The 16,207-nt window shown below is 38.5% G+C and overlaps 1 long non-coding RNA gene across 1 annotated transcript; it reads right to left on the bottom strand.

Annotated features, from left to right (window-relative positions):
• Positions 1–1,054: 1,054 nt before the first annotated feature.
• LOC119467414 lies at positions 1,055–15,089 on the bottom strand. Its single transcript, XR_005195949.1, has 2 exons — positions 15,029–15,089; positions 1,055–1,481 (listed from the first exon to the last, which is right to left on the bottom strand). It is a non-coding gene; the product is annotated as an uncharacterized LOC119467414 (long non-coding RNA).
• Positions 15,090–16,207: the final 1,118 nt, after the last annotated feature.

Below are 16,207 nucleotides of genomic sequence, written 5' to 3'. Positions count from 1 at the left end.
TCTTATCAATGGGAGATTTTACTATACTTTGCGCATGTACATACTGGTTTATTATCTTTTTAGAAACAAAATATAAAAATATAGTTTCATGTCAAAATGTTTTCATTATTATGCTAATGACTGTTTCATATTCTATTACACATATGGATTATTTAAAATTTTTAGATCCATGTATGTTACTGAACTGAGCCTCCTAAAACTGATATTACTAAGTAGAAGTATGCCTGCGTTAGAGTTTTTGTTACGTTGCCAAATTGCCCTCCAGAGAAGCTGGACTGACTTCTACTCTGATCTCCAGGGTATCAGACCCTTTCCCACATCCCTTACTGTAGCCCCACATACACCCTTTTGCCAAGTGGGGTACTCTCAAGGAAGATACATTTGAAGCTTAACAATTTTAATTTTTCTTCTATTTTTTCCATTCATTCCCTTGTGGTATGAGAATTAGTGGGCCTTGGGTTTTCAAACAGGTGGAGAAGGCTGTAGGGTGTATAATTGCTTTTGGTGAAACCATCAACGTCCATGTTTAGTTCTTCCTGCTCCACTTCCTCCAATTCAATTAGGCTGTTCTTACCAGGGGGAGAGTTTTCAAAGCATCAGATGAAGTGTTACCTCATGATTAATAATTCATGACAAGAAGTGAAGATTGGGAAAGGTAATAATGCCCTCCAAGCTGTTTTTCTCCACCACTCCCTTGTTCTAATTCACATAAAATGCTGTGTCTCAATCGTTAAAGCAAACATACAAAGTTTCATTGCTCCATAAACCAAAGATCCAAAGTAGGAATTCATAAACTTTTTGAAGTACCAAGCTCCTTTGAGAATTTTGTGAAAGCTACAGACCTTTGCTCTAAAGGGAAAACATGAACTTTGTTGCATGCACTGATACAGAGTTTTCAGTTCACATGGATCAGGCATCCCTGGAAAAGCATCCAAGGACTCCCTAGGTAAAAAAAATCTCTGGTCAGACAAAAAAAAAAAAAAAAAAAAAAAAAAAAAAAAAAAAAAAAAAAAAAAAAAAAAAAAAGAAAAAAAAAAGGCAAGCCCAAAAGGAATTGAAAGTAGATGGACAAAGGGTTTCATGTGCCTTGCCTGTACTATCTGTGCCCAAATGTGTAATGAAACAAAGAAATTCTTCAAGTGTTATTTATTTAGTTATTTAGGCAGTTTGCAAGGGGACCAGTGAAGTAGGTGAGTATTAGAAGAGTGGATTTTGACAAAGCATATATTACAGGTCATATCAAATAGAGGTGACTGTGGAGGCATGGCTGATATTGAAATCTATTTGCAAGGCTACTTTCAAGGCTGCATTTTTTCCTTGCCAAGTGCTATCAGCCATAAAATGTCCAAGGCAGTGGGCCACACCCACAGCTTTATGCTCTGTTACTTGGCATTCCTCTAAGTTCTTCCTCAATTGTCATATCTCCACAGGCCATAACAAGGGACAACAGTCAGCAGCAATTCAATTTCGACCTCCATCTGCTGGCAATAAGAACATAAGGGAGAAATTAATGTACACTCACACACTTGTCATTATAATAGCCCAAATTTGCTTTTATAGTGTGACTTTCTTCCAAGGAAATAAAAAAAAAGAGTTTACATTCAAATTCCCAAATAGCAACTTACCTCATAGAGGACTAAAATAATCATCTCTATTTTTTGAAGGTATGAAGATACTAAAAATTTGTCCATGGCCACACAGTACTTTCATGGAAAAGTATGGATATCAGAAAAACTCTCTGAAAATGATTTTGACATGTCTTAAAAGTTTGACATCTAATATCCAAGCAAGAAAGCAGGTTACATTTAACATTCAGTTAGATTGTATAAACATACAGCAAAATATTTGTGTTCTACTACCTATACAATATTACTTCACTCATTTTTCTCCTTTTATTATCCTTCCTAAAACACAAGACCCATGATTTGACATTTACCAGCTCTGTGATCTTGAGCAAGTTACTTAATGTCCTTGTGCCTTTACATTTTCCTCTGTGAAATGGAAATAATAATAAAAGCCAACTCAGATTTGTTAAAAGGATTAAACAAAAAATTCTTAGAAGATTCCCTTAGAAGATTCCCCAGCATATACAGGAGGTTCTGTAAAATCTGGAAACATAGATATCGTCATTTTATATGTTTGACAGGTTGATGAAAGATGAATACACTGGGCTTATGCTGATAAGCAAATGAAATGGCTGATCGTAACGATTGCAGAGCCCTTCTTTGCATATCATCTTGGAAGAGCTGCCATTTCCCATAGTACAATTAGAAAACTAGCTTAAAAATTCAAGATAATAGTGTGTTAGACAAACTCTTCTGTGAACAATTATCTATTTCCAACAAGGTAGAGGAAATAGTCACAGTCAACGGTCATAACCAACGAAAGAGATCATCTTGTCAAACACCCAAGGAATTGGAGGTGCCTTGCAGAACTGTCCCAGTGATTCCCAAAACACTTGCCTTTCAACCATATAAGATGCAAGTTCTATGAAGCTTATCTGAGGATGATCCTTTCTAGCCTGATGAGAGGCAAGGCACTGAAAGTATCAGGTAAGGCTTCTGAACAAATCATGTATTGTAACGTAATACTAATAACCTAATAACCATTTTAGTGCACATTTGATTATGTTTCCAGACTTTGGGCCAACCACAGTAAGTGTGTATTAAATATTTACTATTACTATTAGCATTATTATTATTCAAGGAAAAACAAGAAAAAAAGATGTTAAATGATGCACTTTTCAATTTTGAAATAGTCACATCATTAGTAAAAAAGGATAGAAGAATCACTAGTTAGTAATAATGATTTAGCCCTTTTATCCTGTGTTCCCCTATTGACCTGTTTCTTCATTAATTAATCAATATGCTCCCAATCCTTGAAGGAAACACAACAATGAAATGAGTTTGCACATGTTTCCTAGTTCTTCTCTATAGAATCCAAGAAGTTAAGACCCAAATTGAAATTTGAAATCTCTCTACATATTTTTTTTCTCCTTCCGACTGTCAGTGTCTATCTCATAAAGAGATAGTGCTCTAAAGTTGACTTTGATTCATGAAAATATATTTAGGGACTGAAAATACTTGTACAAATAAGAGCAGTATCCTCATAAACACAAAATAATTACAGCAATTTATTTTTGATCATTTATATTAGACTCTCTGAAGAAGATTTAATGACAGATTACCATAAAAGCAATTATGAGCCAATTACTTACAGAGAATTTTGAAAAATCTGTCTTTGCTTATGCTTTTCCATAATCAGGATACAGAGACCTTTACAAACATATTACATAGTTTAAATAAAATATATTATGGTGTCATGTCAAATGGACTAACTTCACCAGATACCTCAGATTGATCTTAATTCTCTAGCTCACAGTGCTCAGTGTGATGCAGTCTGGCTACAGAAGAAAATTAAGAAAGGTCTGTTGTTAGTATGCTGATGCTCCTTAATGTCAGCAGGTGTGATCAGGTGTAAAACAGCAAGTATCATGAGAGCATCAACACAGAGCCTTCCTACATGATGCTTCAAAGGGAGGCCAAGATCGAAAAAGCTGAAATCTTCCATCAGACTGCCATTTGGCAAGTATATCTGAATTTCTGTCTGCTACCTGGCAGAAGCTGAAGATTGAGGGATAAACAGAGGCTAAATATGTGTAAGCACTGAAATCTTGTACTTCCTATGATTAAGGCCTTTGGAGGAATCAGAGGGCATGGAAATTAAAGAATGACCAAAATGCAGGCATAAAGATTGAAAACTTTCTCAGTAAATTAGTAACTGGTGGAATTATACGAATGTGTGTTATAAATAAATCCACTCAATCAGGAGAGAGGGATAATGTGTTGTAGTAACTTTCTACAGGTATTATTCTTATCCCTAAACTGTTTACAATTATATTAATAACTTGGTTAAAAAATTTAAAAAGTATAATTATTAAATTTCAGGATAGCATAAAGCAGAGAGAGAAAGATAGTATTTGAGGACTAAAGGTTTAATATGGAGAAAGAAAGGACTAAAAGTTTATGGCTAAGAAGAGTAGAAAGACTTCAGGTATTAGATTTCCAGCTGAAAGGGAAGGAACACTCAAATTAATATCATTTAAGAGAGTTAAATACAGCAATTATTTACAAAAGTGTGGGTAGGACATAAGGAAACCACAAAGGATTGTTTGTTTGGCTTCCAACTTTTATTTTAGGTTCAAGGAGGTATACGTGCAGGTTTGTTAGACGGGTAATTATGTGTTATGGGGATTACATGTACAGATTATTTCATATCCAGGTAATGAGCATAGTGCTTGATAAGTCTTTTTTTGATCCTCACCCTCCTCCCATTCTCCACCCACTAGGAGGTAGGCTCCAGTATCTATTATTTCCTTCTTTGTGTCCATGTGTACTCAATGTTTAGTTCCCATATGTAAGTGAGAACTTGCAGTATTTGGTTTTCTGTTCCTGCATTAATTTGCTTAGGATAATGCCTCCAGCTCCATCGATGTTGCTGCAAAGGACAGAATTTCATTCTTTTTTATGGTTACATAGCATTCCATGGTTTATATGAACTACGTTTCCTTGTTCAGTCCACTGCTGATAGGCATTTACATTGATTCCATGTCTTTTTACTATTGTGAATAGTGCTGCAATGAACATATGTGTGCCTCATGTGTCTTTGTAGAACAATTTATATTTCTTTGGGAATATACCCAGTAATGGGATTGCTGGGTCAAATGGTAGATCTAAGTTCTTTGAGAAATCTCCAAACTTTCAATCGTGGCTGAACTAATTACATTACCACCAGTGGTGTATGGGCTTTCCCTTTTCTCCACAACCTCACCAGCATCTGTAGATTTTTACTTTATAATAATACCCATTCTGACAGTTATGAAACTGGATCTCATTGTGGTTTTGGTTTGCATTTCTCTAATAATCAGTGATGTTGAGCATTTTTTTCATATGCTTGCTGGCTGTATATATGTGTCTTCCTTTGAGAAGTGTCTGTTCATGCCCTTTGCCAAATTTTTAATGGGGTTGTTTATTTTCTGCTTATTAATTTTGTTTAAGTTCCTTATAGATTCTAGATATTAGACCTTTTTTGGATGCGTAGGGTGCAGATATTTTCTCCCTTTCTGCCAGTTGTCTGTTCACTCTGTTGGTATTTTCTTTTGCTGTGCAGAAGCTCTTTGGTTTAATAAGGTCCTTGTATTAGGCCATTCTTGCATTGTTATAAATAAATGCCTGACACTGGGTAATTTATACGAAAAGACGTTTAATTGGTTCACGGTACTGCTGGCTGTACAGGAAGCACTGGACCAGCATCTGCTTCTAGGGAGGCCTCAAAAAGCTTTTACTCATGGCAGAAGGTGAAGCAGGAGCAGGTGCTTCACATGGTGAAAACAGGAGCAAGAGAGAGGGTGGGAAAGAGGAGTTATCAGCAAGGGAATAGCCAAAACCATTCATGAGGGATGGCCCCATATTCCAGACACCTCCCACCAGGGCTCATCTCCAACAATGGGGATTACACTTCAACAAGAGATTTGGGAAGGGACAAATATCCAAACTACATTATTCTGCTCCTGGACTCTCCCAAATCTCAGATTATTCTCACATTTCAAAATACAATAATCTCTTCTTAATAGTCCTTGCAAAGTCTGAACATATTCCAGCATTAACTCAAAAGTTCCAAGTCCCAAATCCAAAGTCTTATCTGGAAATGAGTTCCTTCCACCTATGAGCCTATAAAGGCAAAATGAATTATTTGCTTCCAAGATACAATGGGGGTATAGGCAGTGGGTAAACAGTCTTAGTTACAAAAGGGAGAAATTGGACAAAAGAAAGGAGATATAGGCCCCATGCAAGTCTGAAACCCAGTAGGACAGCCATTAAACTATAAGGCTCCAAAATAATTTCCCTTGACTCCATGTCCCACATCCAGGGCATACCAGTGCAAGGGCTAAGCTCCCAATGCCATGGACAGCTCCACCCTGGTGGCTTTGCTGGGTACAGCGCCTACAGCTGCTTTAAGGAGTTATTGAGCACCTGTAGCTTTTTCAGGGGCTCTGTGCAAACTGCAAGAGGATCTACCATTCTGTGGTCTGCTGGATGGTACCTGCTTTCCTATAGCTCCAGTAGGCAGTCCCCTGTAAGGGCTCCAACCTCACATTTCTACTTGGCACTGTCCTAGTAGAGGCTCTCTGTGGGGGCTCCATGCCTGTAGCAGACTTCTGCCTGGAAATTCAGGCTTTTCCATACATCCTCTGAAATCTAGGCAGAGGATCCCAAACCTTATTCACTCTTGCACAGCTGTGCACCTGCAGGCTTCATACCACATGGAAGACACAAAGGTTTATGGCAGCTTGAGCTCTCTGGAGTGGTGGCACAAACAGCATCTGGGGCCCTTTGTGTCAATGCTCAAACTGGAGCAACGAGGATGCAGGAAGCAGTGTCGCAAGGCTGCACGGGTCAGTGGTGTCCTGGGTCTGGCTCAAGAGACTATTCTTCCCTCCTAGGTTGCTGGGCCTGTGATGGGAGGCATTGCGGTGAAAGTTTCCCATTATGTTTGCTATCAATACTTGGCTCTCTCTTTTTTTAAAATTTTTATTTATTTTTATTGTGCTTTAAGTTTTGAGGTATGTGTGCAGAACATACAGGTTTGTTACATAGGTATACAGGTGCCATGGTAGTTGGCTGCATCCACCACCCCGTCATCTACATTATGTATTACTCTTAATGATATCCTTCTCCTAACTCCCTGCCCCCCAACAGGCCCTGGTGTGTGATATTCCCCTCCCTGTGTCCATGTGTTCTCATTGTTCAACTCCCACTTATGAGTGAGAACATGTAGTGTTCGGTTTTCTGTTCTTGTGTTAGTTTGCTGAGAATGATGGTTTCCAGCTTCATCCATGTCCCTGCAAAGGACATGAACTTGTCCTTTTTATGGCTGTATAGTATTCCATGGTGTATATGTGCCACATTTTCTTTATCCCGTCTATCATTGATGGACATTTGGGTTGGTTCCAAGTCTTTGCTATTGTGAACAGTGCTGCAATAAACATGTGTGTGCATGTGTCTTTATAACAGAACAACTTATAATTCTTTGGGTATATGCCCAGTAATGGGATTGCCAGGTTAAATTGTGTTTCTAGTTCTAGATCCTTGGGGAATCACCACACTGTCTTCCACAATAGCTGAACCAACTTACACTCCTACCAACAGCGTAAAAGCGTTCCTATTTCTCCACATCCTCTCCAGTATCTGTTGTTTCCTTACTTTTTAATGATCGCCATTCTAACTGGCATGAGATGGTATCTCAATATGGTTTTAATTTGCATTTCTTTAATGACCAGTGATGATGAACTTTTTTTCAGGTTTGTTGACTGCATAAATGTCTCCTTTTGAGAAGTGTCTGTTCATACACTTTGCTCACTTTTTGATGAGGTTGGTTGTTTTTTCCTGTAAATTTGTTTTAGTTCTTTGTAGATTCTGGATATTACTCAGCTCTCTTTTAGTTATGCAAATTTTTCTAGGAAGTGGTTGCTTCACATCCTGCTTGATTTCCTCATCTAAAAAAGCTTTTTCTTTCTCTGTCACATGGCCAGGCTGCAAATTTTCCAAACTGTTACACTCTGTTTCCCCTTTAAATATAAGTTCCAACTTTAAGTCATTTTTTTCACCCATATCTGAATGTAGGTTGTTAAAAGCAGCCATACCACATCTTGAACATTTTGCTGCTTAGAAATTTCCTCCACCAGGCTGGGTGCAGTGACTCACACTTGTAATTTCAGCTCTTTGGGAAGCCACGGCAGGCAGATCACAAGGTCAAGAGATCAAGACCATCCCGGTCAACATGGTGAAACCCTGCCTCTACTAAAAAAATTAGCCGGGTGTGGTGGCATGTGCATGTGCATGTAGTCCCAGCTACTCAGGAGGCTGAGGCAAGAGAATCACTTGAACCGGAAGGTAAAGGTTGCAGTAAGCTGAGATTGCACCACTGCACTCCAACCTGGTGATACAGTGAGACTCTATCTCAAAAAAAAAAAGAAAAGAAATTTCCTCCACCAGATGTACTAAATCATTGTTCTCAAGTTTAAACTTCCATAGATTTCTAGGTCATAGACATAACACAGCCAAGTTCTTTGCTAAGGCATAACATGTGTGCCCTTTGCACCAGTTCCCAGTAAGTTCCGCATTTCTACCTGAGTCCTCAGCAGTCTGGACTTCAATGTCCATATTACTATTAACGTTTTAGTCACAATCATTTAGTCAATCTCTAAGAAGTTCAAAATTTTCTCTCATCTTTCTGTCTCCTTCTGAACCCTGCAAACTCTCCCTACCTCTGCCTATTACCTAGTTCTAAAGCCGTGTCAACATTTTCAGGTATCTTTAAAGCAATGTCCCACTTCTCTGTATTAATTTTCTGTATTAGGCTGCTCTTGCATTGCTATGAAGAAATATAGGATACTGAGTTATTTCTAAGAAAAGAGGCTTAATTGGCACAGTTCTGCAGTCTGTACAGGAAGCATTGCACCAGCATCCGCTACTAGGGAGGTCTCAAGTAGCTTTTACTCGTGGCAGAAAGCAAAGAGGAAGAAAACACTTCACAAGGCAAAAGCAGGAGCAAGAGAGAAACAGAGGGTGGGGAAGGGGAGGTGCCACACACTTTTAAATGACCAGATCTCATGTAAACTTAGAGGGAGAGCTCACTTATCATTAAGGGGGGGTAGCCCAAGACATTCATGGTGGGGTCTGACCCATGATACAAACACCTCCTACCAGGCCCCATCTCCAGCGTTGGGGATTACATTTCAACATGAGATTTGGGCAGGAACAAATATCTAAACTTTATCAGTCTCACTTGTCAGTTTTTGTTTTTGTGGCAATTTCTTCTGGAGCCTTATTCATGAAATCATTTCCAAATTCCAGAATGGTATTTCCTAGGTTTTCTTCTAGGGTTTTTATAGTTTTAGGTTTTACCTTTAAACGTGTAATCCACCTTCAGTTGATTTTTGTATATGGTAAAAGGAAGGGGTCCAGTTTGAATCTTCTGCAAGTGGCCAGCCAGTTATCCCAGTGCCATTTATTAAATAGGCAAGCCTTTCCACATTGATTCTTATTGTCAACTTTGTCAAAGGTCAGATGGTTGTAGATGTGTGGCTTTATTTTGGGCTCTCTATTCTGTTCCATTGGTTTATGTGTGTATTTTTGCACTAGTATCCTGCTGTTTTTGTTATTTTACACTTGTAGTACAAATTGAAGTTGGGTAGCATGATACCTATGGCTTTGTTACTTTGGCTTAGCATGGCTTTGACTATTCAAAATCTTTTTTGGTTCCATATGAATTTTAGAATTGTTTTTTTCTAATTCTGTGAAAAATGAAGTTGGTAGTTTGATATGAATAGCATTAAATTGCTTTGGGCCGTGGGGCCATTTTAACAACTTTAACAACATTGATTCTTCCTATCCATGACTATGGAATGTTTTTCCATTTGTTTTCATCACCAGTGATTTCTTTCTGCAATGCTTTATCATTCTCATTGTCAAAATTATTCACCTCCCTGGTTAACTGTATTCCCAGGTATTTTATTCTTTTTATGGCCATCATGAATGGGATTGAATTCTTGATTTGGCTCTCAACTTGGATATTATGGGTGTATAGAAAGGTTACTAATTTTTGTACATTGATTTTGCATTCTGAAACTTTGCTGAAATTGTTTATCAGATCTAGGAGCCTTTGGGCAGAGAACATGGGGTTTTCTAAGTATAGAATCATATCATCTACAGAGAGAGATAGTTTTACTTTCTCTCTTTTTATTTGGATAACTTTTATTTCTTTCTCTTGCCTCATTGCTCTGGTTAGGACTTCCAGTACTTATATTGAATAGGAGTGGTAAAAGTGGGCATCCTAACCCTGTTCTGGTTCTCAGAGAGAATGCTTTCAGATTTGCCCATTCAGTATAATGTTGGCTGTGGGTTTGTCTTAGATGACTTATTATTTTGAGATATATTCCTTTTATGTCTAGTTTGTTGAAGGCTTTTGACATGAAGGAATATTAAATTTTATCAAAAGCCTTTCTGTATCTATGGGGGAATCATGTGTTTTTGGTTTTTATTTTGTTTTGTTTTGTTTGGGGTGTGTGTGTGTGTGTGTGTGTGTGTGTGTGATGAATCATAGTATTGATTTGTGTATGCTAAATTTGTGTATGTTAAGCCAAATTTGAATCTCAGGGTAAAGCCTACTTGATAGTGATGAATTATCTTCTTGATGTGCTACTGGATTTGGTTTGCTAGTGTATTAGTCCATTTTCATGCTGCTGATAAAGAAATACCTGACACTGGGTAATTTATACAGGAAAAAGCGTTTATTGGATTTATGGTTCCAGGTGGCTAGAGAGGCCTCACAATCATGGCAGAAGGCAATGAGGAGCAAGTCATGTCTTATGTGGATGGCAGCAGGCAAAGAGAGAGCTTGTGCAGGGAATCTCCTGTTTTCAAAACCATCAGATCTCAGGAGACCCATTCACTATTATGAGAACAGCATGGGAAAGATCTGCCCCATGATTCAGTCATCTCTCACCAGGTCCCTCCCACAACACCTGGGAATTATGGGGGCTACAAGATGATATTTGAGTGGGAACACAGAGCCAAACCATATTATTCCACGCCTGGCCCCTCCTAAATCTCATATCTTCACATTTCAAAACCAATTATGCCTTCCCAATGGTCCCCCAAGTCTCAACTCATTTCAGCAGTAACTCAAAAGTCCACAGTCCAAAGTCTCATCTGAGTCAAGGCAATTCCTTCTCCCTATGAGCCTGTAAAGTCAAAAGCAAGTGAGTTACTTCCTAGATACAATGGGGAAACCGAATTAGGTAAATACAGCCATTCCAAATGGGAGAAATTGGCCAAAACAAAGGGGCTATAGGCCCCATTCAAGACCAAAATCCAGCAGGGTAGTCAAATTTTAAAGCTCCAAAATTATGTCCTTTGACTCCATGTCTCACATCTAAGTCACACTGATGCAGGAGGTGTGACTTTGCATCATGACCTTGGGCAACTCTGCCCCTGGGGCTTTGCAGAGTATGGTGCCCCTCCTGGCTGCTTTCATGGGCTGACACTGAGTGTCTGTGGCTTTTCCAGGTGCATGGTACAAGCTGTTGGTGGAGCTATTATTCTGGGGTCTGGAAGACAGTGACCCTCTTCTCACAGCTCCACTAGGTAGTACCCCAGTAGGAACTCTGTTGGGGGGCTCTGACCCCACATTTCCCTTCCACACTGCCCTAGCAAAAGTTCTCCATGAGCACCCCACCCCTGCAGCAAACTTCCGCCTGGTCATCCAGATGTTTCCATACATCCTCTGAAATCTGGGTGCAATTCTTGATTTCTGTGCATCCACAGGCCTAACACCACGTGGAAGCCGCCAAGGCTTGGGGCTTCCACCCTCTGAAGCAACAGTGTGAGCCGTACCTTGCCTCCTTTTAGTCATAGCTGGAGCAGCTGGAATGCAGGGCACCAAGTCCTTAGACTGCACACAGTAGAGGGACCCTGGAGGCCCCACCTACAAAACCATTTTTCCTCTTCAGCCTCCGGGCCTCTTGTTGAAAGGGCTGCTACAAAGGTCTCTGACATGCCCTAGAAACATTTTTGACATTGTCTTGGTGATTAGCATTCGGCTCCTTGTTACTTATTCAAATTTTTGCAGCCAGCTTGAATTTCTCCTCAGAAATGGGATTTTCTTTTCTATCCCATTGTCAGGCTGCAAATTTTCCAAACTTTTATGCTCTTCTTTCCCTTTTAAAACTGAACACTTTTAACAACACCCAAGTCACATCTTGAATGCTTTGTCACTTAGAAATTTCTTCCACCAGATACCCTAAGTCATCTTTCTCAAGTTCAAAGTTCCACACATTTAGGGCAGGGGAAATATGCCACCAATCTCTGCCAAAATGTAACAAGAGTCATCTTTGCTCCAGTTCCCAACAAGTTCCTTATTTCCATCTGAACCCACTTCAATCTGGACTTCATTGTCCATATCACTGTCAGCATTTTGGACAAAGCCATTCAGCAATTCTCTAGGAAGTTCCAAACATTCCCACATTTTCCTGTCTTCTGAGCCCTTCAGAGTGTTCCAACCCCTGCCTGTTATCCAGTTCCAAAGTTGCTTCCACATTTTGGGGTATCCTTTCAGCAGCACCTCACTCTATTGGTACCAATTTACTATATTAGTCAATTTTCATGCTGCTGATAAAGACATATATGAGACTTGGCAATTTACAAAAGGAAGACATTTATTAGACTTACAGTTCCACGTGGCTGGAGAGGCCTCCCAATTATGGCAGGAAGGCAAGACAAGCCAGTCACATCTTATATGGATGGCAGCAGGCATAGAGAGAGCTTGTGCAGAGAAACTCCCATTTTTAAAACCACCAGATCTCGTGAGACCCATTCACTATCATGAGAGCAGTACGGGAAAGACCTGCCCCAACTCAGTCATCTCCCACTGGGTCCGTCTCACAACACAGGGGAATTATGGGAGCTACAAGATGAGATTTGGGCGGGGACACAGAGTCAAACCATATTAGCTGGCATTTTATTGAGGATTTTTGCATCTATGTTCATTAAGGATGTCGGCCTAAAGTTTTCTTTTCTTGTGTTTCTGCCAGGTTTGGTATCAGGGTGATGGTGGCCTCATAGAATAAGTTAGAAAGTAGTCCCTACTTCTCAGTTTTTAGAAATAGTTTCAAGAGTATTGGTACCAGCTCTTCTTTATATGTCTGGTAGAATTTGGCTGTAAATTTGTCTTGTCCAGAACTTTTTCTGGTTGGTGGGATTTTGTTACTGATTCAATTTCAGAACTCGTTATTGGTCTGTTCAGTTTTAATTTCAGAAATCCTTATTGGACTGTTCTTCCTGGTTCAATCTTGGGAGGTCATATGTTTCCAGGAATTTATCCATTTCTTCTAGGTTTTCTAGTTTGTATGCATAGAGGTGCTCATAGCTGTCTCAGGGATTTTTGTATTTCTGTGAAGTCAGTGGTAATATCTTCTTTCTCATTTCTGATTGTGTTTATTTGGATCATCTCTTTTTCTTTATTAGTCTAGCTATTGGTCTTTTAATTTTAGTTATTCTTTCAAAGAACCAACTTTTGGTTTTTATTGATTTTTTGTAGGGTTTTTCATGTCTCAATTTTATTCAGTTTAGTTCTGATTTTTGTTATTTCTTTTTCTTACACTAGCTTTGGAGTTGGTTTGCTCTTGCTTCTCTAGTTCCTCTAGTTCTGATGTTAGGTTATTAATTTGAGCTCTTTCTCACTTTTCGATGTAGCTGTTTGGCACTATAATCTTTCCTCCTAACACTGCTTCAGCTGTGTTCCAGAGATTCTGGTATGTTGCATCTTCATTTTCATTAGTTTCAAAGAACTTCTTGATTTTTGCCTTAATTTCATTTTTACCTAAAAGTCATCCAGGAGTAAATTGTTTGATTTCCATGTAATTGTATTGTTTTAGAGGTCTTCTGAGTATTTATTTTTGTTTTTATTGTGCTATGGTCTGGGAGTGTGGTTGGTATGACTTTGCTTTTTAACAATTTGTTGAGAATCACTTTATTATCCAGTGCATGGTTGATTTTAGAGTGTGTGCCATGTGCAGATAAGAAGAATGTATATTGTGTTGCTGGATGAAGTGTTCCTATAGGTGTCTGTCAGTTCCACTTGGTAAAGTATTAACTTTATTTCCTGAATATCTTTCATCATTCTCTAATACTTCTAATGCCTTCATGCTCTAATACTGCCAGTCGGGGATGTTAAAGTCTCCCACAGTTATTGTCCACTGGCTAAGTCTCCTCATAGGTCTCTAAGAATGTTTTATGAATCTGGGTGCTCCCAGTGTTGGGTGCATACATATTTAGGATAGTTAGGTCTTTCAATTTTTTTGTTGAATTAAACCCTTTATCATTATGTAAGGCCCTTCTTTGTTCTTTTTGATTGTTACTGGTTTAAAGTCTGTTTTGTCTGAAATCAGAATAGCAATTCCTGGTCTTTTTTGTTTTCCATTTGTTTGATAGGTTTTTCCATACCCATTTACTTTGAGCCTGTGGGTGACAACATTCATTTGGGTCTTGCTTTATCTGACTTGCCACTCTTTGCCTCTTACGTGTAATGTTTAGACAATATACATTCAAGGTCAATATTGATATGTGCAAATTTAATCCTGTCATCATGTTGTTAGCTGGTTGTTATATAGACTTGATCGTGTAGTTGTTTTATAATGTCAATGGTCCATGGACTCAAGTGTGTTCTTGTGATGGATAGTACCGTTCTTTCATTTCCATGTTTAGTACTCTCTTGTAAGGCAAGTTTGGCAGTAATGAATTCTCTTAGCATTTGGTTGTCTGCAAATGATTTTATTTCTCCTTCACTTATGAAGCTTAGCTTGGCTTCCTACCACTAGTCTCCTAACAATGCTCACCATCTACCAAATCAAAATGAAAATCAGAGAGCAAATATTTCACTGTTGTTATGATTCCTGGGGCAGGACTTAACAATCTGTACTTATTTTGAAATACAGTTAATAATTTGGTTGCATCCCAAGTTCTGAGAAGCACTAAAGTCCAGAGAAAACTGTAAGTCTTGTTCCATTAAAGTCCAGTACAAACTGTGAGTCTTGTTCTATTCCATGCGTGAGAAAACATTTTTTTGTAAAGGGCCAGATGGTAAACATTTTAGGCTTTGTGGGCCACACAGTCTCTGTAGCAACTACTCATCTCTGCCTTTGAATAGCAATTAAAAAAAAAAAAGCCTTGGCAAGACTTTGCCCCCAGTAGGCTGGATTTGACTTACAGTCTGTAGTTTGCAGATTCATGCTCTACTTTGTGAGAGCCAAAGTTTCCATGGAATATGGAGTATTGTGTTCATTACTACCCTTGCTTAAAAAAGAGAATTCCTGAATACCCTCTGATGTTTGAAGTTTTAAACATATACTTCTTATAAACTTAAATTAAAAGCTTTAAAAAATACTGATAATTATACATATTAGTCACACCAGAAGTGAAATTTGACAAATGTCTTCAAAATGGGAAGCTCATATCCCAGAAAGATGGTCTATTGAGGTATAGAAGGGAATATTAGAAGTTTTATTTCTATTTATTTATTATCACATTTGTTTAAAAATTTTTTACAAACACTTTATTAGGTACTTAAATTATCAGTACTATAGTAAATACAAATATTTACAAATTAAGTAAATTATTAAATTTATTGGAATGCAAATTTGGCAAAGTAAGAACTTTTAAAACTCCATCCCTTCATAAAATCAATGAGAATACTGATAAACAATTGTTAAAATCATCTTTTTAAGTGCTCTGGAAATTAACCAAAGGCTTGCAATACAAGGAAAGTTTATTTGAGGAAATTGGCTGAGTCTTAGTAAGAACATTCAGCTTTTTGACAATTTAACTTGCCCTATTCCTATTTCCTTTCTCCCAGCACTGTAAGATCCCTGAAAATCAGTGGGTTTGGAATGGTGGTACCTGTGAAACACAGCAGTCCAGCAGCCACTGGAGGGAGGAGAATGAATTTGAGCTCCCCCAAAGCTTCATCCTCAGAGAATTCTTATTATCTGACCTGTCTTGGAGCTACTGAAAAAATCCCATTCTCACGGTTTGTCTTTATTTGAACTGACTTGAAGCACAATGAGTGAAAAATATTTGTGTTCGGGACACTTGTAAAAAAAAAAAATCAGAGGCAATTGCTAAACAACCTAGCTACCAAGGGTCACCACTCCAGTTGGGATAATCAAGAGACCAAAAAATAAAAAGGAAATAAGGAAAATGAGACCTCCATAAGGAGTTTTGAAAATCTCTAACATGTTCCTGGGAATCTAAAGGTGCATGTGCAGGGCTGGAATATGCCAAGAAAATACTTGAGAAGATTTTAATAACTTATCCATGGCTCACCTAAGGCTCTTTGCAAACAAGAAATGAGATATAAAGCATAGCTGTAAACTGCTAGAGCACTGAAAGCATACCCCAACCCACACCACAAGGTCTCTCTGCAAAGGATGAGAGACTTACTCGTTCAAGGCATTTCAGGAAATTTCTGTGCAATCATTATTTGACTACTAAAATAACTGAGTGGTGACAAGACTTCAGTGGCTGTGCATAACAAAGAACACAGACTTTACAGAATAAATCCAGGAAAGTCACTAAACAAAGAAACAGAT

The sequence above is a fragment of the Cebus imitator genome, unplaced genomic scaffold (genome assembly GCF_001604975.1).
Source record: "Cebus imitator isolate Cc_AM_T3 unplaced genomic scaffold, Cebus_imitator-1.0 Scaffold286, whole genome shotgun sequence".
Classification (NCBI taxonomy): Eukaryota; Metazoa; Chordata; class Mammalia; order Primates; family Cebidae; genus Cebus; species Cebus imitator.
The sequence above is the reverse complement of the archived record's forward strand: the minus strand, read 5'-3'. Positions and strand labels throughout refer to the sequence as shown.